Source organism: Thunnus albacares, chromosome 10, assembly GCF_914725855.1.
Source record: "Thunnus albacares chromosome 10, fThuAlb1.1, whole genome shotgun sequence".
In the NCBI taxonomy this organism is placed as follows: Eukaryota; Metazoa; Chordata; class Actinopteri; order Scombriformes; family Scombridae; genus Thunnus; species Thunnus albacares.
The window spans coordinates 32,091,600-32,119,529 of NC_058115.1; the positions used below are offsets into that span (position 1 = coordinate 32,091,600).

Sequence of the window (27,930 nt, forward strand, 5' to 3'; positions counted from 1 at the left end):
GCCCTATAACTATATTACTGTACTGCAACTATTGATATTTTTTATGTAATTGAATTATAATGTAAGAGTCACAGTCTTAAGTCATGAATTCATATTCACAGTACTGCAGACAGTTATTATTTTTTAATCATCTCTGGCAAATGCAAGAATCAATGTACCAAACGAAGTTTAATTCCTAGCCTTGACTGTTCTTTTCTTCTATTGCTAGACACCATCAACGGAGGCAGAATGGTGCATAATAGCCCGAGACTTTGAATTGAAATGGCAATTTGCACATCGCCTCGGTGCGCTTGATGGAAAACACATCAACATACAACCTCGAGCAAAAAGTGGCAGCTTGTGGCACCGTAATTATAAGGACAGGTTCTCTGTGATGATGATGGCTGCTGTGGATGCAAATTATATATTCATCTACACAAGTGTGGGTACCAGAGGTCAGGGTCTCAAGTGCTGGACTGTTCGCTCACTCTGACCTGTGCAAAGCAATGGACCGGAGCCTGCTGAACTTTCCTCCACCTGAGCGTTTGACAGCGGTGATGCATTCCCTTCATATATACATACATTTCCTTTGAAGCCGTATCCATTCAGGCAGATGGACCACAGTCAAAGCAGACTAAGCTACCATATAATCCACCACATGCTCGGAGCCAGACAACATGGTTAACTATGGCCTCCCTATGCGTCCATAGCTTCCTCCACGTGTACCAAATGAAGTTTAATTCCTAGCCTTGAGTTTGCAGACTGGGAGAATGCTGACCACAACATAGTTAATGGAGCCTGGAGGAATCAAGGGATGGGGGGGCTTTACAGCTGGTGGAGCATAGAAGGGAGCGCAACCCAACAGTCACTGCACAGATGCAACAAAACCTGCTATTTTAGGAACACGTTTTGTATTGTAGGGATGTCACAGCAGTTATTTTTGTAAATTAAGCATTTTTTTCTTGTTAAATATGTGTTTGTTTATATATGTTTTCACGTCTTTACCAAATTACCTTTTAAGGACTTTGTGGTTTGAAAAGTGCTGTACAAATAAAGATTATTATTATTATTGTGGTTATTGTGGTCTGTTATTGATTCAACACTTCAATTCAACTCTTTTATAGTTTCAAGATACTGTATTTACAAGTCGCATATACTTTGTGATGTAACTGTTTCAACTGCATGTTCAGACAGTTTTTTTTAACCTATGTTTCAGACATTTATAGAAAAGGTATATTAAATAGCATTACAAAGTGCATAAAATAATATCCTGCATATTACTGTACAGATTCCAACCAGTGTTCATTTTTTTTTAACACTGCAATGTCAACATTGCTTTTATTTCTTTTACAACAGTAAAATAAATATGAATGTCACAAAATCAAACATGCAGAGGTGTAGCAATTTCACTACAATGGAAAAAAAACTGAAGAAGCAAAGGTTTTTACAGGCTTTCATTTGGATCGTAGTTTTGCAGTGTTTGCAAACAGCTTTGAGATCAAGAGCCCTCATGTGATATGCAGGTGGACTGATGTACAGTGCTGGCAGTGTTCCTTTTCAAACTAGTGAGATTGGCTGGGTCTTGTATTTGTCATAATTCAGATGCTGCCTGGTCTCTAAATGTAGTGAATGCATCAGGACTTGGGTCAGCATCAATAACGAGCTTCTGCAGCTCCATGTCAGATTCTGACTTCCCCTTGCACTTGACTCTCCTTGCACCTTCCTTCTGGCATTTGAATTTTGGTTGCAGGTGAAGAAGCTTCCTCAACAGCTGCTGGAGAAGCTCTTTCATCTAAGTGTTCAAGGGGAAAACCCGTACGTAATGCACTAGCTGATGGTGCGCCAGCTCTCGACAGCCGTGTCCGTGACACTGTTGGAGTGATCCTGAAAGATCACCCTGCTCACCGAATGGCACATCAAGCTGGAAGAGAGGTGAAACAGAAATGGTACCAGTGGACATCACAGCTCTATAGAAACAGCAAATCATTATTCTCAACTTTGACATTAACAGTGTAATAAATTTTACTTTACTCATGAAAACATACCTTAATATTACACTTGTATTTTATTCGTTGTATAGCTCATACTAATGTATTTCAGTAGTTCTTTGCATAAAAGCAATATAAAAGTCAGGGATGCACTTCACCATTACATGTACTGTGTGTATTTTATAGTATTTATAGTATAGTACTGTATAGTTGTACTGTAGATGATGCACAGTGAATGAGTTTATTAGATTCTTGCTCGCTCTAAAAAAAAAAAAAAAAAAAGCAGAATTTAAATAAGAAATATATTAAAAAGAAGAAGACAAGAAATGAGAATATGATATAGGCTGTATAATTTACAGTGGTCTCACATGCACAGTGAACAGTATATTGTTTTATAAAGCCATGACCCCGAGGAGCCACCTTTGCCTGTTTGTCAAGGGTTTGTTCCCACTCCCACTCAGTTTCAAATTTTATTAACCTCGAGTACTGCGTTCTCAGGAGTAACGCCCTGATCTTAACCTCCTAAAGGCATCATGAAGTCTATCTCTCGTCATTACAATATGATAAACTAGCTTCTACTGGACTAATGAAAAATCAATCTATTTTGCTCGCCTGGTTGTTGAAGAGAAATGGCAGTTTCTCTCTGACTCTTCTCTTTCTCGACCCAGTTGTGGTGCAGCTCATTGGAAACATCGGAAAGGCTTCGGTGCTCCCGCCAAAGTTCAACTAAATTTTCCTCCATTTCTTGGGTCCAAGCAGAACTTTTCTTATAGCCATGCTTGTTGATGTTGTCGTGTTGCAGGTGTTACGACCCCTTCCCTAGGTTTCCATTCAACCCGTGTCTTGTGCTCTTATTGGCTGTAGCTTGTTGCCGCCAGTATTACCATTCACACAACACTTTTCACACCACAGGATTTGGATTCCCTGACAGGTCCAGTCTTTGATCTGGGGCTTTTGTCAACAATCTCCAAAAACTGGCTACAATCGTGTAGTATGAACTTTTCTTTTTTGAGAAAAAGAATCTGAAACCAAAAGGGAGAAATTTGTATTTTAAATTCTTTGATTTCGCGATGGCACCCCCTAGATTTACATTACTTCAATGAAATACCATTCCATCATCCTCTTACAAAGCAGGAGACCTTATTTCCATACAACAAATCAAATCTTGCATTAAGCGATAACGTGTTGTTCTGTTATCGGCAGAACAGACGGTCACACTGAGCCTGATTGCATCCTGCTACACAACACAAGAGCCACAGACTCTAAACAACAACCCACATTAGCTTTCCCGCTAAAGTCTCCTTCTTATCTAACTTAGAAACATTAACGCACGTCTTGTCCTGCACCTTAGCTTGTTGAACGAGCCACCAAACAAACATTCATCAGAGGAAAGTGCACCGCTAACAGTTAGCAGCTAGATAGCTAATTAGCTGCTCAGCTGCAGCACATTAAACAGCATGTAAACATACCTGCAAATGTCCTGTTAGATGTTGGTTTGGTCATCTCTCTTCAACATCCCAGTTAGCGATTTGTAGTTGGATGCCTTGTCGCTACAGCGGTTTGTTTACTTTGTCTCTGTTCTGTATGATGTAGCACCGGTAGCCTGCCAGCTGCTGTCAATCAAACACAGACTATGACACACCGCCCAAAAAGCATCTCAGATATTTTTCCATTTTTTCTTTATTGTAATACAAAACTATTAACAATAAATTCAAGAAAAACATATTGACATTATATTTGAATGCAAAGAGGGACGATTAAATGTGATTTCAGTTGGACTTTAAACAGCAACTAAAAACTATAAAACACAAAATGCAGTCCTGTAGGCGTCAACATAAACAAAACGAACATTACAGATACCGACAAAAGACAAGCTGTATGTTGTAGAGTCACTAAGATTATACAGTTTATATATGCTGTATGTAACCATAATACAAACTACATCCAACAGTGTCATCATGTATCCTGTATTTTCTGTAAAATTCACTTTAACAGACAAACAAACCAGCAGACAAACCGTCTAGTTGCTGTCGGCCAATTCTCACAGTCAACATAATTTACTTCATCTGCATCACTGCAGAGGGTTTAATATCTGGCAGAGATCCAGAGTTTTTGTGTGTGTGTGTTTGGTAAAAAACCAAAATATCTGCTGGAACAGGCGTCTCACAGAGGAGAGCTGAACCCTGCAGCATACTGGTGAGGCAAGGTCAAAGGTCAAACTCAAGAGGGCTTGAAGAGTGTTGAATATTTGGAGTCTTACTCCCCCCCATTTATTCCCCTCCTCTTTCCTTTCCTTCTCGTGTCCATGGATAGATCTCAAGTCTTTTATTTGAATTTTCCTCACTCGTCGACTGGAAGTTGTTCTGGTCCGCCATTTTGAAGGCCTTCTCAAAGCTCTTATTTCTGCACTGAGGAGCAAGGAGGGATCTCTGAGGAGCCACATATTGGATATCAGTCACAGACACATTAAACTCAAGTCTATCACTCCTAAATTTTGTGTTTTATTTGTTTGGTGATTCACCATAAACTTAAAAATCTGTTAATTGTCATTCGGAGCAACAAAAGAACCATAAACAACTTTCTTCATTTATTCTTTTCATGATCTGTCCTCGTTTCCTCGTTAACTTTTATTATGGATCAAATTAAAGTCAGGGAGAGTCTGTCAGTCAGCAAGAAACACAATTTAAACACATTTATATTTTACATCATTTATCAATATGTCCATTTCCCTGAAACATTTAACCTAATGATAATTTCCAGTGTTCAAAACACACCCTAATCATATCCTGGGTTGTTAAACAATTAATTCCCAATCAGAATATCAATAAGTACAAATGCAAATAATACAAACACAGTCTGCCCATAGAGATGGTTCCTGGCAGTAATAACTGTGCATTTTTATTAGTATAAGCACAGCACACATGTGCAGACACTCCATCAAAAGTCTCTACAGCTGTTGAAGCCGTCTGACAGCTGATCCAGCTGTGATCAGCAGCCGCCGTCATCAGTAATGGACGTTGCTTCGCATGACGCGTCAGAGGAGAGCACGTCTCATTTCTCTAAAAACATATTTCATCGTTTCCTCTCTCCTCGCATGTTTTTCTCACGTCTGTCCACGTATCCTCGGTGGGAGGGACTAAGACGGAAGGAAACATGGACGCGGTTAACAGACTTGAGATTTACCCGTTTTCTCCTTTATTCCTTTGCTTTGCTCTTTTCTCTCTTCCCGAGCATCTCTGTTTCTCCTTTCCCCTTTCCTTTATTTTTCCTTTTATTTTATTTTTTATGTCTCCTTTTCTTTTGTCCTCTTTTTTCTTTTTTCCTCTCATCTCTGCACTGCAAATTGTTCTCATCTTTTTCCTTATTTCTCCTTCTCTCGTCACACTTTTTCATTCTCCTTTCCTCTATTATCTTCTTCACCACTTGCACCTGCACCTGTTCACACTTAACCCTCCTTTTCTCTCACCTTTCCTCTTTGCTTTTTCATTCTTCTCTCTGCCTTGTTTCCTTTCTCTCTCTGCCTCCTTTCATATCCTTTTTTTCATCTCCTTGTTTCCTTTTTGTTTTCTGCTTTTCCCTTTTTCCCCTTTTCTTCCTCTCTTTTTGCCTCACCTCCTTTTTTTCTAGGCCCTCTCATCTCCTTTCTGTCTTTATTTTTCCCTCCTTCTCCTCTCTCCATGGTTTAAGCAGGACTGAGGATTATTTGTGTGTGTGTGTGTGTGTGTGTGTGTTGTACAGCAGTTAGCTTGCACTCCATGTTCTATTATTATCATCACCTCAGTGTGTAGGCGTCCATTAGGCAAACTCATATGCAACAATATGCAGATTCCTCCATTTGCACGGATCATAAACTCCTGCAGGCCTTCTGCTACATCATCATCGCCACCATCATCATCACCAACATCATCTCCATCAGCAGCTGCCAGCGGCAGCGGGCGGTGAGCCGAACATCACAGGAAGTAAATTTGTGCCCCCATTCACTCAGCAAGGCTTTCATTAGTTTTCACCCGCGGTGCGAGAAGTCAGTGAAGGCATCATGTGAACATTTGCATCTCTCTGACAGGAAGAAGCGTGATGTCGTCAGCCGCAGGACGCCGACGTCACACAGTTAATTAAAAAAAAAATGATCTCATTATTTTAAGGAGCTCTTTCTGTTTTGTTAATTGAAATAAACGGATTCAACGATGCATTTTCCACTAAACCGTTTATTTGTCTCTGAAACATTTTCCAGAACAGCATGAACCTGGAAATCTGTTCTGAAAAATATTTTATAAAATCAAAACAGCTGCAGACTTTTAAAATAAAGCAGAAACAAAAACAAACCCGCATTAAGGAAAGATAACATGACAAGCTCACCCTCCTGGCTTCAAGCCCTCCGGGGCCCGTTTCACCAAATTTGCAACATGCGAGCTGCAGCTTGCAAGATGAGATCATTTCCTCTCAAGTTAATTTTAACTCATTTAACTAAACAAAAGAAACAACATACTTGCGACACATGCATGGGCATGAGAGAGGACTGTAGGAAATTTGTCTGATCCGATCTGCGTGTAACCAGTTCTCGCCAATCCCTTTCATGAAATAGCCCCTGCTCTGTTTCCGGGTCGCCATAGTAACTGGCTGCACCTGACAGGTGGGAGTGGCCAAAGGTTACAAAAGGCCACACTTTCTCTTTTGCTGGGCATCCTCATACTCATAAATGGTCTCCATAATGCTACATTTTCTTTAGGTTTGCACTTTATACCACAGTACACACATACGTCCACTCATCCAGACATGCTTTACACCACTGACTCCTTCCACATCCCCACAGCTTATCCTATCTATTTATCTTCTGGGGAACATGAACGTCTGTACAAACCTGAATTCCAATCAGTGTTGCCAAATAAGACAAAAATCCCAAAACCTGTTACAGTAATTAAACAACAGGTTCAGTTTTCCAAGTTTGTCTCAACAGGTGTCCATATGAACAGTGAAAGAGGTTTTCCTCGCTGTAATCATTCATCCTCTTCATACTGGCTATTAAAAGATCCCCTTCAAATGCTCTTACAATGTAAGTGATGGAGGCCAAAAATCCACAGTGTGTCCACACAGCTTCTATTCAGCTTCATCAGTCTGAGTTAGTCATATCAAGTGAATATCTGACACATTTACAGTCTTTTTAGCATCAGATTCCCTCTTTGTGTTTCCCTGTTGAGCTGCAGGTGGAAGTATAGTAACAAAAAGAGGAACTTTGGCACTAAAAAGACTGTAACATTGAAAGATATCTACTTGATTTGACTCATTTGGATGGTTGAAGCTTCATATTAGCTTCAGGTAAACTTTTAAATACATTTTTGCATAGTCTGTCCTCCATCACTTCCATTGTAAGGTCATTATGAAGGGATCTTCTAATGGTCAGTATGAACAAGAGGAATGGTTACAGCAAGAAAAACAGGTTTTAATGTTCATTTGGGCTCCTGACTTGAAAAACTGTGAACTCATTTTAACTCTAAGTTTTAACTCATAAGAACATAACAACTTGTGAAGTATTTTATCACGTAACTGATGAGAGAATAATTGGAAGAGGAAATAAATAATTTAGTTGTGATCAACTGAAATGACATTTGGTTTTTGGCTGTCATCAGCTATCAGTCAAAATTAAATTAAAAAGTCTCAAACATGACAGCATGCTTCGGAATATATTAGCTGTAATGTAACGAGTTTCTCGTTAATGAAGTCAAACATGCTCAAACGCAGCTTTGGTCCTTTAATTTCCGCCTTAATTTCTCGGGGAGTTCCTTGAGGAAGAACGTAGCAAATCTGTTCCTGATTCTGGCTTCAAATTAAATCCTTCCTATTTAACCCCAAACAAGCCTTTACTTGTTTTCAATAAACAAATGTAATTTAACATTTCAACAGGCTGTTGGATCTTTAACCAGGCAGTGATGTTGGCTTAAATGGTTGGATGAGTGTTGGAATGAACGTAGGCGCTGCTGGATGCTGCCTGTTGATTTCAAATGCCTTCTTGTTCTACTGGCGGCTGTGGGTGGACGACAGCACCGCTAATTAATGCAACCATCAACACCAAGTACAACTGAGTGAAATGATTATCCAAATAGATTCTAAAAAGTGTGGAGACCGGTCCTTCTCAGGGGATAAAATCTATTTAAAATATTGAATCACTCCTCTGATTTAGTAAATCATGTGTGTTCTCACATTATAAATCATGTGAGGACATGAAAAAACTTTCCTCTTCCACTCTCAAAAACATGTTTCTCTTCTTGTTCCTTCAGTTGGATGTTGTAAGTGTCTACAAGCAAGATTTGGGACGATACGAGTGTGATGTAGGAGCTTGAAGCCTCCAGTGCACATACAGTTGTTACATCCCAGTCGAGGGGAAACCTGGACATAACATGTTCAGAGCCCCCTGCTCTTCCCAGGCCCAAGAACGGTCAGTCCGACAACCATCAAAGTTCACTGTAACAGTTTATTTTGTAGAACTTCGGAGTTGAGCAATGCCCAAAACAACAAACTAAACTTCCCTATGGAAAAACAAAATAGAAACAAAAGACAAAGCATCACCCAACTCCTAATCAAGAAAAACAGGAAAAAAAAAAGTTCTTACTCCTACAAATTAAACTGCTACCAAAGTTTGTGCAAATATTTACAATGCAAGGGAGAAGAGCTTGCCTAGTAGACCTGGCTGACATTAAATCTGCAGCGCTTTACCACTCATATACATGACTAACACACACACACACACACACACACACCTAACAGGATGGGCCTCTGTTGTTGGACGTGGGAGAGAGAGAGAGAGAGAGGGCGGGAGCCGGCATCAGCTGGTGTTTAAATCGTCCGTTCTGGCCAATCAGCTGTCCCGGCACCCGGGCCAATCAGAGAGCACCACCTGCACGCAATCAGACACGCACACACACTAGAGGGGTGAGGAAGAGAGAGAGAGAGAGAGCGGTTATTGTAAAAATAGAAATACAGATGACCAGCAGGAGCGAAAAACACAATAATGAGCGAGGGGTCATAACACAGTGTGAACGGACTTTCAGTGAATGAAAAGATATCTCATGTCCAGTAGTTAAACCTCTGAAATGAAAAATATTTGCATATTCATAGATTGCTTTGAGTAATTCATGTCTAATGTTTTTTTTTCCCTCAAAAGAATTTAAATTATCTCATTAAAATCCTTAAAATTAAATATCCTCCTTCTCCCCTACTGAAAAATCCAGACGGTATTTTGTCTTCGAGCACGTCTGGAGAGGATCTTTAAGTAAGTAAGTAAAGTAAAAATCACGTTCATTTTCCCCAACGCTATGTGACTCACAGTTTGAGCTCTTTTACAGCTTCGATCAACATGAAACTCTCATCAGAATCATGAGAAGAAAAGACGAACTGTGTTAGAAAATATCTGTTTTTTTGGTAAAAAGTTGACGGTACAAAACGAGACATTTTATCAGGAAACAGCCGATAACTGAGCTTAAAATTCAGCCGCGTTCACCAACAACAGCAGGAAGAAGCTAAAGATTATGATGTTACAATCTACAGAGTCACTTTTAAATGACTTTAAATTTAGTTTAGTTTAAAACTTAAGCGACGAAGCGTTTGGAATTCATTACGCTCCGTTTTGCGCCCATAGCAACAGCAGCCAAGGCTTATGGGTATTGCAGTATTCTTATATGTCCACCAAAATAACGTTAAAAAAATTGAAACTGGTGGTCATAATATAAAGTTTAAAGCTATAGGATCTCTAACATTATCCAGGAGATTCCTGAGTCTCTATGCTCAGTAACATTGAGGAGATTGAAATGAGGATACAGAATAACACTCTCTGATATAACCGAGTAGGCAGATATAGTACATTTTAGATTAAAGGAGACACATTATGCACATTTACAGTCTGGGCTCTACTGGAATATCTCTGCATGATTAAAATCCTTATTTTACTGGTCCTTTTATGCAGCTCCTCAGTTCAGCCTCTGTCTGAAACAGGCCGTTTTAGCTCCTGTCTCTTTAAGGCCCCGCCTCCCAAGGAGCCCACTCTGTTCTGATTGGCCGGCTCTTGGAAGCTGTTCCAGAGTTTATGTAAACAAACTATATAGTGGCAGGATTTCACTTATTTTTTCTTTTTCTCCTTCTTTACTCCAAATGTCAACTTCTCAAACACACCCGTACATGTTCAAGTGGACAGTATTAAATAATGCATGGAAAGACCTTAGCAACGACCTTAGCAACCAAGGCTACTGAACGGACAGTCATTGGTGGACATGCTCAGCTTGTCAGCAAGGGTAGAAAAAACGTTGCAAATGCAAGTTTTGTAACTTCTAAAACTTAACATCCAACATCCCAAAAGGATATAAATGACAGAAAGTCACAAAAAGCATAATATGTCCCCTTTTAACCTTCTTATATCTAGTGACAGCAGTGTTATGTGTGTTATGTGTTACAGCATAGCACATACTCTACAGTATTGTATCAGAGACATGGACACCATTAGAAGCAATCATTCTTTCCCAGTGACGGTTGTTTTCTCTTCCCTCCAGCAGCAGCAGCAGCATCATCATCTGGCGAGCCCGTGGTGGTCTCTCTATCCCAACCTCCCCCCTCCTCAACCCTTCCCATTCTTCATCGATTTCCACGGAGCAGATTCCTCCCCTGCCGAACAGTTCCCTCCTTGTACAACGAGAGCGCATCTCTGACAGCTGAGGCCAACTCATAGCCCGTGGCGATCGTCTGGAGTGGACGGACGCACCGAGCAGACAATGACTCGCCTCAAAGCAGCGGCAGATGTCCAAGTGATTGCTGCAGACGCTGTCTTTCATTAGAGAGCCTACAGCCCAGCTCACAGCCGCTTCCACTGATTGGGAGAGAAATATATTTAAAAAAAAAAAAAAAAAAAAAAAAAGAAAAGCACTCTTCTTGGAGTTCAAGTGGCCGTTTGCACAATATGTGCTATTGTAGATGAGTGTATTTTTGTGCCAAACAGGAGCTTTATTATTGAAGAAAAAAGCAAGAAGAGGCCTTTTATGTGGCCATCAGGGACCTTGAGAGTAAACTGCTGCTCAGAGCTGAACGAAGTGATTTGTATTTGTAACAGAAAGATATTCATCATATCAGCTTTTGGAATAACAACCCCTCAGATTGATAAATTGAAATACAGCTTCACCCTTGTTCTTACATTATCTCTGCCAGCATGAAAAAAATTCTGTGATCACTATTGCGTAACCTTATTCATAATTACTTTACAAAAAAAAAAAAAAAGCCTCTCAGGGTTTCATGTCAAAGTGTACATGTAAGCTAATGAAAAAATATCCATTACTAAAAGAGAAAACTCCCTTTTTATGTGTACTTTTTTTTGTTCTTCCTGTCTACCAGCAGTGATTAAAAGTGAACTGTTGACATCATGGTGGTCGACCGCTCACAGAAAAAGGAAAAAATTTTCCCCAACAATGTGTTTCATTGTTATTAAGCCAAGTGGGTGTCCAGGAAAATTCATGACCAATCAATCACTTGAACTTGTGATTAATGATCCGGAACACGACTACAACTGCCGTCCTTTAGCGTCTAGCATATGCTAGCAGTTATGCTAGTTGTCAAGCTAGGGATGTCAATTTATACGTTGGTAAAGTGAATGTCCTGACGTTACTTTTCCACTATTTAACAATGGCAGATGAGGGTGTTTAACTCCTGAAATAGATGTAGAAAAAATTCAACTAGTTTTCATTTAGGGTTCTAGAAAATCTGGCTTTTTTGCTAAATAAGAGTACTTAATTAATCCCAGTTGGAAATTGTACTGTTACAGCAACTTACAGCAAAAAAAAGACAAAGATAATGAGCAAAAAAACTATACGATACTTTTAAACAACAGCTTAAAATAAGTGGTACTGTACATATATACACATGTGTAATTATCTACATGTGCAAATAGTGAAAGGTGTATGAGTCCAGGGTGTTTGTATTACATCTTAGAATAAATATTATTTACCAAATTAACAACTATGAGCTGACAATACAAGATCTGATAAGATTTGTGTTGTACTTTTCAAGTGTAACTTATTAACATAAACTATTTATTTATTTAATTAGGTGTACTTGATGAGGCACTGGAAAAAATACAGGAGTTGGGAGAACTGGTCTTACTCTGTCTGGACCCTTACTGGATAGATGGTGTGCGTCTGATGAGAAGGTATAAGGTTCTAATCCAAACATGTCTTCTTTTTATTGTTTGTTTTCTGGAGATTATTTGAACCGTCTGCATCCAGGATTGTGTGCCGGTCCAAAGCAAGGAGGATTAGAATCGCCATGGTAAAGAAAGAGGTCATTAGGCCAAGTCCCAGATGAAAGCTTAAAGCTTATTGATGAGCTTTTTTTTTTTCATGTTTTGCCGGCGTGTCGCTGCTTCGCCTTCGGGAGACGGTTCTGGCAGAGATTTTTGGAGCGAGCGTTTCTACAGTGAGTCGGGTTTTAATCACATGGTTCAATTACTTTCACCTTGTACTGGGATCCGTTCAAATCTGGATGACGCGGGAGCAGATGAGACAAACAATGTCTGTGAAATTCCAGCAGTTTAGTCCGAATCTGACGGTCACTGGTGACTGCACAGAGATCAGAGCCCAGAGGATCCACCAGTTACCCCCAGTCTGGCAGCCCAGTAGACCAGTACAGCTGCTGCAGGGTGGAGAGTCACCACGGTCCTCCAGATGTTGGAGGTCAGGTCACATATCTGTTAAAGTGAGCACAGCTGGCCTGCTGTTCTCACTGCAGCCATTCAGTCACATCAGACACCTCCTCATCACATCAGACACCTCCTCATCACATCAGACACCTCCTCATCACATCAGACACCTCCTCATCATATCAGACACCTCCTCCAGACACCTCCTCATCACATCAGACACCTCTTCATCACATCAGACACCTCCTCATCATATCAGACACCTCCTCCTCATCACATCAGACACCTCCTCCAGACACCTCCTCATCACATCAGACACCTCTTCATCACATCAGACACCTCCTCATCATATCAGACACCTCCTCCTCATCACATCAGACACCTCCTCCAGACACCTCCTCATCATATCAGACACCTCCTCCAGACACCTCCTCATCACATCAAACACCTCCTCCAGACACCTCCTCTCCTCATCACATCAGACACCTCCTCATCACATCAGACACCTCCTCATCACATCAGACACCTCCTCATCACATCAGACACCTCATCACATCAGACACCTCCTCCTCATCATATCAGACACCTCCTCCAGACACCTCCTCTCCTCATCACATCAGACACCTCCTCCAGACACCTCCTCCTCATCATATTAGACACCTCCTCATCACATCAGACACCTCCTCTTCTCATCAGTCAGTCACATCAGTCACCTCCTCTCCTCGCCAGTCACATCAGACACCTCCTCTCATCAATCAGTCACATCAGACACCTCCTCTTCTCGCCAGTCAGTCACATCAGACACCTCCTCTCCTCACCAGTCACATCAGACACCTCCTCTCCTCGCCAGTCAGTCACATCAGACACCTCCTCTCCTCCTCAATCAGTGACATCAGACACCTCCTCTCATCAATCAGTCACATCAGACACCTCCTCTTCTCGCCAGTCAGTCACATCAGACACCTCCTCTCCTCACCAGTCACATCAGACACCTCCTCTCCTCGCCAGTCAGTCACATCAGACACCTCCTCTCCTCCTCAATCAGTGACATCAGACACCTCCTCTCATCAATCAGTCACATCAGACACCTCCTCTCATCAATCAGTCACATCAGACACCTCCTCTCCTCACCAGTCACATCAGACACCTCCTCTCCTCACCAGTCACATCAGACACCTCCTCCCCTCACCAGTCACATCAGACACCTCCTCTCCTCACCAGTCACATCAGACACCTCCTCTCCTCACCAGTCACATCAGACACCTCCTCCCCTCACCAGTCACATCAGACACCTCCCCTCCTCGCCAGTCAGTAACAGCAGGTGAAGCCTCCAAAAGAAGTTAGGGAGCGTAACCAGGAGCTCCATGTTATATTACGTCACTGTTTTATTACCTTTAACTCTAACCCTCTAACTACATTTAGCTAAAAATATTTCTGTACTTTTACATTTTTGGATTGTGAACGAAGAACTTATACTTGTAGTGGAGAACTTTTAGAACATTGTATTTATAGTTTTACTAAAATAAAAGATCTTACCTCTTCCACCACTGTCATATCTATTTTCTCCCCAGCAAAACATGAATGTATGTGCCAAAGTAGTGGCCTTGATGAGCTCTTCATCTCTCCACATCCTCTCCGCTGTGAAACAACTCCCAGTATCTGTAACCAGATCACACCGAGCTACGCCACTGACCATCAGCTGACCCTGGACTCAGCCAGCGGTAGGTGTGTGTTTATTTGACCCTCACCAAACTCTGTGTGCGACGCATCTCCGTTGTCTTTCACATCAGGGGCACATGACCTCAACCGAGCCACAGGACGAGTCCTCGCTTGTGTCGACCATTTTGCAATCCGGACTGACGCATCAGGGCGGATGATGAGACCACATGGGAGAACATTAACATCGAAGGTCTCTTGCATACCGTTGAATAACCTATGGCTCCGGTTTCAAACCTGTCTTCATGGTTTTGGTCTGCGAGGCACCTTTAATGACACTAGCAGAGAGAGAGCAGATTCTGATCTCACGTCAGCCGCTTCATAGAACTTGCTTGCAGTGAGCTGAGGGCGACGCATGCTAATCAAGAGGGTGCTTTTTTGGATTGATCCTGTGTGTTCCCTCTCTCCTCAGTGATCCTTGACATTTCAGGTGACACCTCCAGACTGCATATGCAGGAGTTCAGCACAGCTGCCAGGAACAAAACGGTACGGTGGAAGTGTGTGTCTGTGGGACATCTCCAAACCGTACTGCTGTTTGGGTGTGTTTAATGTGCGTTGTGTGTATGCTTCATGCTTCTACTCTTATGTTACTTATGTTCAATGTAAAGCACATTGAGCTTACTTGTAATTAAATGTGGTGTATAAATAAAAATACTTACAGCAGACGTTTCATCAACAATCTTTGCACTGGCGGTAAGTGGTTGCGGTCAAAGGGAAATGAAGGACGCTGCTCCAGCAATGACATCACTGTCAGAGAAAGCTCTGAAAATAACCGTATGTGAGGACGTGTTTTTATTAGTATTTTACGATTAAAATGACCTCCGTATGCTTTGTACAGAGTAAACTGCACACAGTTCCTACAAGAGGCTTTAGGCGTACGCACTAAAAGCTCATCCACTGATTCTGAAGTGATGCTCTGACAATATGAATACATTTATATATATAAAAGAAACATTTATTATAAAAGCTGTTATGTGTCAGTTTCATGAAAGGCACAGTAAAGTGTGTAGTATCCCCTTAAACTGACATCTATAAATGAATTTATGGATGTAATGAATTATTTTTTTTATCAAACATTAATAACATGTGTGCTGTGATTATTATCCAACTGTATAGCTACCGTTGCCATGGACACTGAGACAATACTTTTGAGCACAGGTATGAAATGAGAACCATCTGTTTAATAGGAACAATGTACCGTTTAACAAAAGCTATTTACATGAATTAACCTCAAGCTGATGTGGTTCCTCACACCTTCATAATGATCTATAGCATCTGGCCTTATTTATCACTTTCACTGCTTCATATATCTGAGACTGGAAATGTGTACAAAGACATAGTTGCCAAGAAAAGTTGTTGTTTTTTTTTTAAATTAAAGCATACTTTGAAGATCACCTAACTCTGAACAGGTAAAGGCTGAACCGGAAATTAGTTTACATGTTATCTAGCTAGCATATAGCATACCTCGATAATCAAAAACGAATTGCTCAAAAGATAATGTGTAACCCTCGTCCACAAGACGGACAACACCCGCAATTATGAACGTGTGATTTTTGGCAGAGAAAGGGAGAGATTGGGAGAAAATACACTGTTCACCGTCCATAGTAGCGGTTGTAGCAGTAACGAAACATCACAGCGTAGTTTCCCTACTTCCTGTTTCGGTTGTTTCATACCGTGAAATAGGAAGAATCTCGGTGAGGAAAGTGAAAAAGCAGCACTTGCTCCCCTTCCCTAATTACCATCAAGGCCCCCCTTTAACCTCAACTGCTCCAGTGGATCTTGCTCAGTAGCCAGAAGTTCAGGACTGGTTGTACTGGGCAGCTTCCAGGTTGTTGTAACTGTGAGTGTGATTAAGACGTTCCTGCAAAAGAGAGTGAAACTTCCCTGAATAAATAAAAGTTTAAAAAAAACTGCAAATAACACCATTCTCCTACAGCCAATAAAGTTTATAAAGTTTATATTTGTCTAGTTTCTTGAATGAATAAATAAAACATGGATATACTAATTAGAAAGAGTAATAAAATACAATTAATTAAGAAAAATGTAAAAAAATAGCAAACTATTTGTCACTTATATCGAACACCACTTGTGTTTACACACTATTGCACACATACCACAGTAGTAATAACCTACAGACCAACTGTTGACCTCAGGATGAAGTTTTTGTGATATCAAAGTGATGAAAAATGTTCCAAACCAGCTGAAAAACAGCAGAACTTCCCTTTAATAAGTGACAGGACGGAGGCGGCGGCGGCGCGGTCTCATATAAACACGTGTCTGCTCGGAGAAACACACTCAGCATCTTCAGATTAAACCAAAGTGATTGCAGGCCCACTGAGGTTATTTGAACCTTTATTACTTTTCCCCGTGTGAGTTTCTTGTCAGAGCTGGTTAGCTTCCACTCCCACCTACATGGTTGCTGGAGGATTTGAATAATTCATGCTATCTGCGTTATTTATGTATTCGCTTATTCATGAAGGCACAAATGTGTGTGCACCGTGTCGCCGCTGCTGGGAGGTAAATGAAGACATCCGCTGAGTTCATGGCGGCGGAGGAGAAGCTTTGTCTTTGGTATTTTTTTTTTTTTTTTGATTGTAATAGTGTCAGGAAATTGGATTCTGCACCAGTCGTCATCGCACAAAAAGAGAGAGCGTGACCGATCGTTGTACGGCGACTAGTCGGACAGAGGAAGGCTTGTTCTGTCTTTTTGTCTTCCTCTCTGACTGACTGAATGTCACCCTCGCTTTGTCACTTCATCCGAAAAACAACACACAAAAAAAAAAAAAAACGTAGAGCCTCAGGCCAGGGCTTCCCTCAACCACCATCACTAATCTCATTTACTGCCTCGTCCTCTGACAGCAGGCAGAAACAGACGGGAGAGAGTAAGTAATCTGGAAAAAATGAGGGAGTGGAGGACTTAGAGAAGAAGAAGAAGAAAAAAAAAAAAAAGGCAGGGAGGGAGAGCGAGGAGATAAGGGTAAAGTCAGGAAGCCCACAGCAGATATAGCGGCGGCTCAGATAACAGCGACGTCACAGAGCTGATCAGCAACTGCACTGTTAGCACTGATGTAGTGATCTGAGAGCGTTAACATGACAGAGAAAATCCCCGAGTACAACCGCAGAAAACCCACTTTAACTCTGTAATCCTCACATACAAACTGTTGCTCCCACAATTCAATATTTCAATACGGTTCAAATATCAGTTGTGACCAGTAAAAAAAAAATATATAATTAATCATTAAAATCATATATTCTGCCCACAGTTTAATTCACTGGATTCACTGGAACTGGATTTTGATACTTAAAGAAATTACAAATGTACAATAAGACATTTTTGTGTATTATTCGCTTCTAAAAATCTGATTTTGTCATTTATATTACAAAGTGGCATTTTCTCACTTACCTTCATTGATATTCCTCTTTTTGTGCCCTGCTATTATCAAGGTGAATTTCATTTGTGGTGCCCGAAAACTGGAAAAAAAAAAACACATCTATAAAACAAACAAAGCAACAAGTATTTTGAGAAAAGTTATTCAGGATAATTCACAAACTTTGTACTTTCTTTGTCCTTACTATTTATATAAATGCAAACAAGCAAATCACACTTCACTTAAAGAAATAAAACAAACATTGTATAAAACATAACAAATTCAATTATAAAATATTATTGTCCAGGTCATAAAAACAAAGTTTGAAGGTAATAACAGCCATTCTCTATACTTTATAGGCATAAACAATATAGGAAATAACACTTAATAACTACCCAGGAACAAATAACAAGTAAAGATTTGTGACACTGTGTTCGTTGTTTGGACTAAAAAATGTCAGAAAACCATCAAAAATGTCAATAACTGTTTCCCAAAACCCAATCTGACGTCCTCAAATGTCTTGTTTTGTTCAGAACACAAAGATATTCAACGTACCGTCATAGAGGACAAATGACTCCAAACGATTCATCGATTAATAGTTGACAACTAATCGACTAATTGTTGCAGCTTTGTTTGTTCGGTCTTGTTTTAAGACCTGTGGAGGTAGATGACGTATTTTGAGTCTTATCATATGAAATGTACTTAGTGAACTGGAAACCAAATGTACACATTTTGACCGTAGCAATGCAAAATATGGCTCAGGTCTGAATGAATCTACAACCTCTTTCCTCTTCAGCAATGACGTGTTGGGTGCACGAGGAGGGTCTGACTCTGCTGTTTTGTATTTAATTACCCTTTAAGTGACTCGTGACGATGCTAAACCTATAAAACGTGAGGAGAGAGAGAGAAGCTGCTCCGTTCGGCCTAAAATATTCCAATATTCAGTTTGTGGTTTTAAGGTTTAGCGGTCACAGCAGAGCGTCTGAGTCGTTTCCCCCAGAGATGGAATCTGATCGCTGCTGCCTTAATATTTCGGCTCCTCCAAAGCGAGAAGAGAGAGCTGCGGGGAAATCTAACGGTGTGACTGATGGAATTAACCACAGGGAATCTCCCCGGAAAACGCTCGGCTAAATGACGCCTCAGTCATCAGTGACAGAGGATGATTATACCGAGGACTGAGGGGAGTCTGTCAGCTGAGAGAGACAGGAAGGAGGGAACGAGAGAAGAAGAAGACGCTCCGTTGATCCATCAACAAAAATGTACGCTGCAGAAAACATTTTTGTTTGGGTTTTTTTTTTTTTTTTTGAAGCCATTAAAGAGAGATCATTCCACATGTTACAAGAAAGCTAGTGGTTTAGCCTCGCTGCGTCACAATACAGAGGCAATATTAGAAAGAGAGACATTCACAATCCTGTAGCTCCAGCTGCTCAATTTAGTTTGACATTTTGGGAAATATGCTTACTTAGTTTCCAAGAGTTCAATAAGAAAGATTGATACCATTCTTATGTCTAAAGTAGCAAGCTAGATGAGAAACGACTAGCCTAGCTTAGCATAAGACTGGAAGAAAGGTGAAACAGCCACCCTGGCTTAAAAGATGGGTTCATCATTTTTCAAGTGTGTCTTAAACCAACAGTCAGGAGCCCAAATGAACATTAAACATGTTTTTCTTGCTGTAATTATTCCTCCTGTTCATACTGACCATTAGAAGATCCCTTCATAATGACCTTACAATGGAAGTGATGAGGGACAAAATCCACAGTCCTCCTTCTGTGAAAAAAAATGTATTTAATCAAATCAAGTAGATATCTTTCAACGTTACAGTCCTTTTAGTGCCAAAGTCCCTCTTTTTGTTACTATACTTCCACCTGGAGCTCAACAGGGAAACACAAAGAGGGAATCTGATGCTAAAAAGACTGTAAATGTGTCAGATATCCACTTGATATGGTTTAGTAGCAGTAAACAGACTGTAGTCAACCACCATCATATAACCGCAGCATCTCAAACAAGATCGACTTTGCCTTTTCTGAATATCAGCCAGAGGAACATCGCTGTTGGTTCCCGGTTGAAATCAACAGTCCAAAGAGTTATAATTCAGAGCAGAACTCAGTATGCAACATGAAGACTTAAAGCTGACTCGAAGGTTTGTTAAAATTAAGTATTTTGGCTCTTTATAAACAGTATAAACTCTGATGAAGATGTTGTGTCAAATATTCTGCCCCCTCATGTACAGTAAATAAATGTGGATGCACAGAATCAATATAAGAACACAACGACACACTTCAGAGTGTATTTATAATATTCTAGACGTCTGTAGTCCTGCGAATTCTTTGAGAACTTATGTAGCAGATTTTCATATAATGTATAATTTTCTGCCATATTTTAGGGTCTGAATTTGTATTTGTGTCCATTAATATTCTGTCTTTACTCTTATTTAAATGATAACTTTATGTTCTGTGTTTTTTTTTTACTGTTTCTGTACTAAACCTCTCCGTTCCTGCTCGGTGAGTCCATCATTACACTTTCAAATGCTAGAAACTTTGTGTCCTCCGCTTGAATTTAAAGTGAAAATTGATTTCAAATTCTACTGGAGGTCAAGAAGTATCCAAAGACACCAAATATGTCAGGCTGAATTTTTTTGGGGGGGAAAAATATGTGTAAGATGATGCACAAGACGTCTAGAATACAGTGTGTTGATGTGATGGAATAGTGCAGCCGTTAAAAAAATATGAGGTTTGAATATTTCATTTTGTGAACATTATAAAGTTTCTATAAAGAGCTGGATCGAGTATGTATAGCGTACTGTGTTTGATACATAGTGTCATGTAGAGTGTATGAAATATACTTAAAACTCCACCACAACACAGTTTTGTGAATAAGAATCAAATTTGATGCAGCAGAACCAGAGATACAATATTTTTTATTCCACAAACTTCTTTCAAAACTTGAAGCCTACATTACCCACAATGCAACATGAAAGCAGACGAGTTCAGTCGGGAGCATAGACTGTATAAAAATATGGACGTAGTCACCGTGATGTCACTCGTTGGTTTCTGAAGAGCGGTTTTGAAGCTCAAAGCGAGCCGCTCCGGCCGTCGCCATCTTGGCGGTGCGTGACGCTGCCTAACTCCCAGCCAATAAAAAATGGGCAAAGAGGCGGGGCCGAATGGCTGAAACAAGCCACCTAGCGGCTGGCGGACCTGTCACTCAAAGCACCCATCTCCTTCATTATGCATAACTTTACGGCTTAATAAAATTTAAACAGGTGAGTTATAATAAAATTCACCCCCGTACAGTTGTCATGAAAGAGGAAATTAGCTACAGAGACCAAAACCGTTGTTTGTACCAGGCTGTAAACATGTTTATTTCTGCTGTAAAGTTGGGCATTTTAACATGGGGGTCTATGGGGATTGACTCGCTTTTGGAGCCTCAAGTGGTCATTCAAGGAACTGCAGTTTTTGGCACTTCCGCATCGGCTTCATTTTACAGCCCCGGAGGTTGCCGCTTGGTTGGGAGATTTGGAGCGTTATGCTAGTAGCAGCTAATGTAGCCTGGAGCTGTTAGCCTCCAGCAGAGACGAGGAGCTACAGAGGTCTGCTAAGCTCACTTCTTCCTCCACATCCACAGATTTGTTTTCATTTTTAAATTTGTGGTCTTCAGCCTCATCTGACACCGACTCAAATTACATCATTAAGGCAATCTCAGATTTCAAACAGCTCCCTCTGGAAACACAAAAGGCTTTATTATTTTTTATACTTATGGTTTATAATAAAGTCACTATGCATGTCGGCCAGGCAACTTTTCAGAAATACCATCATTTTGCATGTGAGTAGTACTATAAATGCTCTCAGAGACTTTTTATTGAGAAAAAAACCCCTGAAAAAGTTTTCAAACCAGCACAAATCTCCACATATGAATGTATAGAGGAGACGGTCAGAGTTCAAGGGATATAAGAACCATGTTGATGAGACACTCTGAGCTTTAGTAACACCAAAACATGTATAAATACATACTGATTTGTTCTTTATCAGCCAGCAAGGATCCATATGTTTAGTGTGACATCACTCTGATTGATAAAAAGTTGTGATGTCATGTTTTATTTGTTCACATGACCGAGTTACACGCTGCAGTTGCTTCTCAACACTTCCTGGTTCACACACAGGTCTGGATGTAGCTGTAAAAACAACTTTTACTGGAGAAAAAAGTCCAGAAATTTGACAATTATGAGCCAAGATCTCAAATTATTTTTTCTGTGATTTCAAAGTGGATTTACCGATGCTGATCCTGTACAGAGAAACCGTCTTTGTAAAGTGTAGGAGCTGCTGATTTTGAGATGAAAGGGGTGAGAATTTTTTACACAAATCGCATCAAAAAAATAGAAATTTCAAAATCTATAGTTCCATGACAACCGTGCAAACTCCATCTGCTGAGGAAGCTCATGTGATACGATTAAAAGTCTATAAAACTGCTTCTGAATTAAACTTGTGGTGAGTTTGTGAAGTTAAGTGAGAGTTTAAGAAACACTCGTAATGTTTGTTTTAATGCAAAAACTACTGAAGTTGACAGTTATTGTGGCAGGAAACACGGCGAGGTACAGGGAGAGAGAGAGAGAAAGAAAGATGATGTAATAAAAGTCGGTATCTAATGTGAGATGTTACGGTCCCATGATGTGTGTCTTTGACTGCAGGCCTGTGTTTGTGTGCAGGTCCCTCATCACTCAACCCATGAATAAATTAATACGGAAAGTTTCGAGGCGAGAGTCGCAGCCGGGGAGTCCTGATCCTCACGGAGACGATGGGGATGTCTCGAGTTTTATTTTTTCCAGTCCGACCGGCTCGACTTCTTGGTCAGCGAGCAGTTGACCCCGTCTTCGCAGAGACTGACTGCTCCTGTATCGGGGGGGGGGGAAGCTGCCCACGGCTGACCTAAATCTTTGATGGCACCCCGAGGCCCCATAAGCAGAGCCAATAACCGAGAGACGGCCGTTTGCTGCTTCTGTCCATGAAAAAAACATTGAGCTGGAACAGCCGTTGTGGGCGATTCGTCCATATGTATGAATGTGTTTATGACACTGCTGAATTATTGGGTGGGTTGTTTTCTTTCCTTGAAAAGTGAATTTATATGTGTGGACTGCCGTCTGCGCGCTTCACTGCGCCTGGTTGTGATATGAAATCTGAGCAGCCTGAAGGCAGCATGATGGTGCGTTTGGGTCTCTGCAGACACCAGAGTTCAGAGCTTTTTTTTTTAGGACCAAATGTGAAGAAATTTAAAACCAGATTTCAATCAAATGATGCAGGATAAATTTCAGCCCAAAGGTGGGACAAACTGAAGCGACCGCAGGATGATTTTGTTTTAGAAATATACTGTAATTTATTGAGAGAGGCTGACTTAAAGGATTCAAGTTTTCTTGTGTGACTTATTTTTGAAAATCAACATGCAAACAAAGCTTTTTCATAAAAAAAAAATAGTCAAATTCAGAGAAATGCAGCCAGTTGTTTAACACACTTTATAGCTTCAACCACAGAATATTAAAGTCATGAGTCAAAAGTCCCCCAAAAATCAAAAAGGAAGATATTTTATATTATATTACATATATATGTTATACTGTTCTGAATGAAGTCTTTGATGGAAATTCCTTTAGAAACAAATCCAATTATGAACTCAACTAAACTTTACAGGTGCAATATGTAAGATTTGGCCAGAATTTTAGTTTACTGGAAACCCAAACCCCACAATAACCCTCTAACTATGTAATTTAGGGTCTTATGTACATAATAATAAACATCTAAAAAGTATTAGATACTAGTTTCGATCCACATTTGAAATATTGTTTTAAGTTTTTGTAAACTTTCCTGATATGAGGTTTGAATTGGACGAGGTTATGCTTGTACATTTTTTTTTTAATAAAAATTGCACAATAAATTCCGCAAACCAATCATAAACGATGAGCCCTGGTTGCCGGGGCAACGCTACTTCTTCTTCCTGTCATTTTGGACTGAGGGCAGACCGGACGCTACAATGACTCACTATCGCCTCTCGAGGTACAAAGCGGTATTACGAGACGAGACAAGCTCGAGCTAGCAGGCTAGCATGCTAACCTCGGTAGATATCTCTGCAACACAACACAAATAAAATGAGTGTTAGTATTATTCAGACAAAACAAAAAACGGCATTCATCCGACTTATAAATGCCCCAAATCTTTGGCATTTTATTATAAAGTATCTTTAATTGCAAAGATTTCATAAATGTGTCCACTGTTGTTTTATGTATCAACCCAAAGACTTCCACAGTATATATCTATCTGCATATATGTAGATAGATATATAGATCTCTAAAAGATCTAGTAGATAAGCAAAAACTGTAAGTAATTTCATTCATTTTTTTCAACCACTTTGTGTTTCTCATAGTGGCCTGGCATACTAACATCTGTTTTGTAGAGCTGAAATTAAATGATTAAAATAATCCAGCTATTTGTATTGCATTTCAAAAATGTTATTTTTTATTATTAATAATAATAATAATCAGTTTAATCATAATTTGTCCTCAGTTGTGGCTACGGCCCGTGACTCCTGCTACAAAAAAGAATAATAAAATAAAATATCTCTCAATCTGCAGTGAAGTAGAAATGAGAAAATAGATGATTGTACTTCACATGATATTTTCTCTCCAGGACCACTCATGTTTTCATGAACATTTTGGTCAAAATGTTCATTTTTACAGGACTTTTTTAAGGACACTTATGAACCTAGTCTGTTCATGTAGTTCAGTGTAGAGCTGTATGTGACTGGTTGGTGATTCTGCCTGTTTAAATGATCAACTTTTTCTAGGAAACAAGCATTTATGATGAAGACATCATAAATCTAAAATGTAATGACTTTTATGTGCTGGTATTTGTGAAGTTGAATATCAGACACCCTGTGAAGCACACAGAGAGACGAACAAAAAAAAAAAAAAAAAAAAAAGGAATATTAGGAGATGAGAGGCAGAGAGAGGAGCTTTGTTTTGTCTCATTATTCGTAGGCGTATCAGCTTCCTAACACAGCGGCTCCACGCTGCCAAGCCTTTTCTGGAGGCAGAGGCTAAGTAAGCATGCCGCCGCTGCCAGCAGTTTGTTGGCAAACGCTAACCGCCACCTGCTGCTGCTGTCGAGGTGGCGTTGCCGCGACCTGGCAGAGCATCTGGCAACCAATGTCCCCCGAGGGCCCGGCTCAGTCACCGCCAGCCAGCTCCTGTCTCTGACTGTGGAGGATTTCAAGGGTGTAACATACAATGTAAACTAGATTTTTTTGTCTTATTTTTTTCCCCCTCGCTGCAGATCACAACTCGAATGTACTGAAGGCTTGAGAGGAGGATAAAAAAAAAGAAATCAGAGAGACAACAAACACAAAAATCATTGACAGTTAAGTCCTCAATAAGAGTACATTTACATTTTTATTAATTTTACATTTGAAAGACTTCATTTTCTAATTTATTGTCTCGATTAATTGATTAAAAAGATCAAATAAAATCTGATGAATCCTACATAAATGTTACTTTTTATTTATTATATTGTTTTATATTATTATTTGTTATACTTTATTTTATTTTATTGCAGTTTTGGAACCTTTTTGATTTTTTTTATCACTTTCTTTGAGGGACTGGGGGGGGGGACAATGATGAGGAGACATTAAGTCTGAACTTTTATCCTCTGAAAGCCTCATCATTGACCTTCTCCAGCAACAGTCTTCAGTTTCAAGAGCAGCCAGCTGCTTTGGAGCCACCTGGCCCAGTCTCACAGTTCACAGGGACGCCTTCTCCTGGGCTTCAGTAGTAAAAGGAAACAAGAAGAGGGTTTTTCTCCTCTCTCCAATCCAAACACGGATGAGGATGCTCTGCCATTCCCATCATGGCCTGCACATGAATATAGAGCTGCGCCGCAGGTCAAGAAATGCTTGGCTCCAAATCCTAACTCTCTGACTCACTTGCCCATATCTCCGGAGGGCAAGCCCCAGCCACCAAACAGACCATGTCTTAGCTGCTAGTGTGGCTGCACCAGTGGTCAGAAGCACGCATGGTGTCACAGTCAATACAGCCCTCAACTTCAGTCCGGTCAGTCTCTCCATCTACAACGGTGGCTGTGCAGATGGAGAGCCTGAGGTCTGCCTGGTTGGTGATTCCATACTTAGATTTGTGAAGTCCCAAATGAAATTTCCTACTGTTTACTAGGTGTGAAAATCTTGGACATTGGATACTGAACTTGCCCACTGACTGCCTTCACTATTATTGTGCACGTCGACATGAATGCCACTAGGCTCCGACAGTCTGTTAAACTACTTTTAGACACTGGCAGAAATGATTGAGAGCCTCAGAAAAAATATGCATTTTTTCTGGACCCATTCCTACACATAGGAAATCCAGTGAGAATTTTCAACATGCATCATTGACTTCTCAATTTCTGTGTTGCTGCTGGTCTTTGTTTTATATATTTCTGGACTAGGGAGGATCTCTACAAGCCAGATAATCTCCACTTTAACCATAAGGGAACAAGACTGTTAAACACAAATATCACTTACAGTTAGCAAGCCCCCTGACCGGTGGGGAGGACAGGGCACAATAGTTACTCACACCCTCCTCCAGATATATATATATTGATCCACTATCCCACCCTTTTCTAACCTCGGCTTTCACTACTCCGGCTCTCACAAATATGAGACCCTCTGTCAATAACTATAACCGAAAGGTTAATCAAAAAGATCTGAGGGATCCGTTATCTCCAGACAGTCACATCTGCTCCTCAACCTATGAGTCTCACCACGCCTGTTAATATAACCCTGATAAATGCAAGATCTTTAGCAAGTAAAACCTTTATTTTAAATGATTTTATTACAACCTACAATTTGGATTTTCTATTTTTAACAGAGACCTGGTTTAGGTCCGGTGATTCTCCCAGACTCACTAGCTGTAGCCTCTTCTCAGTGGAGAAACATCCTGGCTTTGAAGTCAATTGTGTCACCCCCGTCTGCTGTATTGTTATTTATCGTCCCCCTAAACCCAATCATAGACTCTCATCTGATTTCTCAGATTTTATTTCCTCCGTTCTTCTTAGCTATGAGAAAATGTTATTGGTTGGAGATTTTTAATATTTGTGTGGGCGTCCCCAGTAATAGCTTTGCTTCTGAATTTTTTAAGTGTTTGTAAATCTTTTAACCTGAAACAGTATGTATCACATCCCACACATGAACAAAGCTCTCACACTCTTTATTTAGTTTTTACTGTGGGTTTATCTCTTAACTCCCTCACCTTGAAAGATTTTGTCTCTACTTACAAAACTGTCATATTCGATATTATTCGATATTGCCCTTCAAGTAGCTGTTTCTTCCTCAAAATGTACAGTTCACTCTTGCTCCCTTAATGAGAGATCTGCTGATAATTTTTTCCCCTCTATTTCATGATGTAAATGACCTGGTTGATCAGTTTAATGTTTCATGTTCATCACTTTTAGATTACATTGCTCCCATTAGGGCAAGGTCAAGGCTCCAGTCAAATCCATCACCTCGGGTAAAAGATGATACTCACCAACCAAAAAGAGCAGAACAAAGATGGAAGAACGTACAAGTCTACCTCCTTAATATGAGATAGTTATTGTCTGCTCATAATTTAATCAAGACAGAGAGACTTAAATATTTAACAAACCTCGTAGCTGCAAAAAAGCACCATTGATCAACTTGTAAATCCTGCTCCTTCAACTGTTTCGGCTTCTTCTATTGAAGACTGTGGTGAGTTTTTATTTTGTTGAGATGGTTAAAGCCTTTATAACATCCCCTACCTCATGTATAACTTCTCCAGATGCCTCCCCTACATTACTGAGTGAATTTGCCTCCATTTACTTGAATAATCTGCTTGGTATTGTGTCACACATACACTTATCCTCCTGCAGCCTTGACACTCTACCCCCCCATATTTTTCAAAGAGGTATTACAAGTCATTGTCCCTCATCTTCTCTCTATTGTAAATGAGTCTCTGTCCTCCAGTTTGTTCCAAGACTATTACAAAAACGCCTGTATTCAGCCCCTTTTAAAGAAACCTGGCCTTGATGCAACACTCTCTCATAATTATAGACCAAATTCTAAATTACCTTTTGTCTCAAAAAATCACTGAAAAGGCTGCTGCTAAACAACTACCGGAAATAATGGAAACTAATAACATTCTCAACCCATTTCAAACTGAAAACTGCTC

At 40.2% G+C, this 27,930-nt stretch overlaps 2 long non-coding RNA genes across 3 annotated transcripts; one reads left to right on the forward strand and one right to left on the reverse strand.

Moving 5' to 3' along the window:
• Window positions 1-1,418: 1,418 nt before the first annotated feature.
• On the reverse strand, window positions 1,419-4,504 carry LOC122989865. The gene is made up of 2 exons (XR_006405188.1): window positions 3,437-4,504; window positions 1,419-1,900 (listed from the first exon to the last, which is right to left on the reverse strand). It is a non-coding gene; the product is annotated as an uncharacterized LOC122989865 (long non-coding RNA).
• Window positions 4,505-8,247: 3,743 nt separating this feature from the next.
• LOC122989868 lies at window positions 8,248-11,326 on the forward strand. 2 transcript variants are annotated; one of them, XR_006405191.1, is made up of 2 exons: window positions 8,248-9,235; window positions 10,502-11,326. It is a non-coding gene; the product is annotated as an uncharacterized LOC122989868 (long non-coding RNA). The 2 variants fall into 2 exon arrangements; XR_006405192.1 differs by having other exon boundaries at window positions 8,248-8,397.
• The last annotated feature ends 16,604 nt before the right edge of the window (window positions 11,327-27,930 follow it).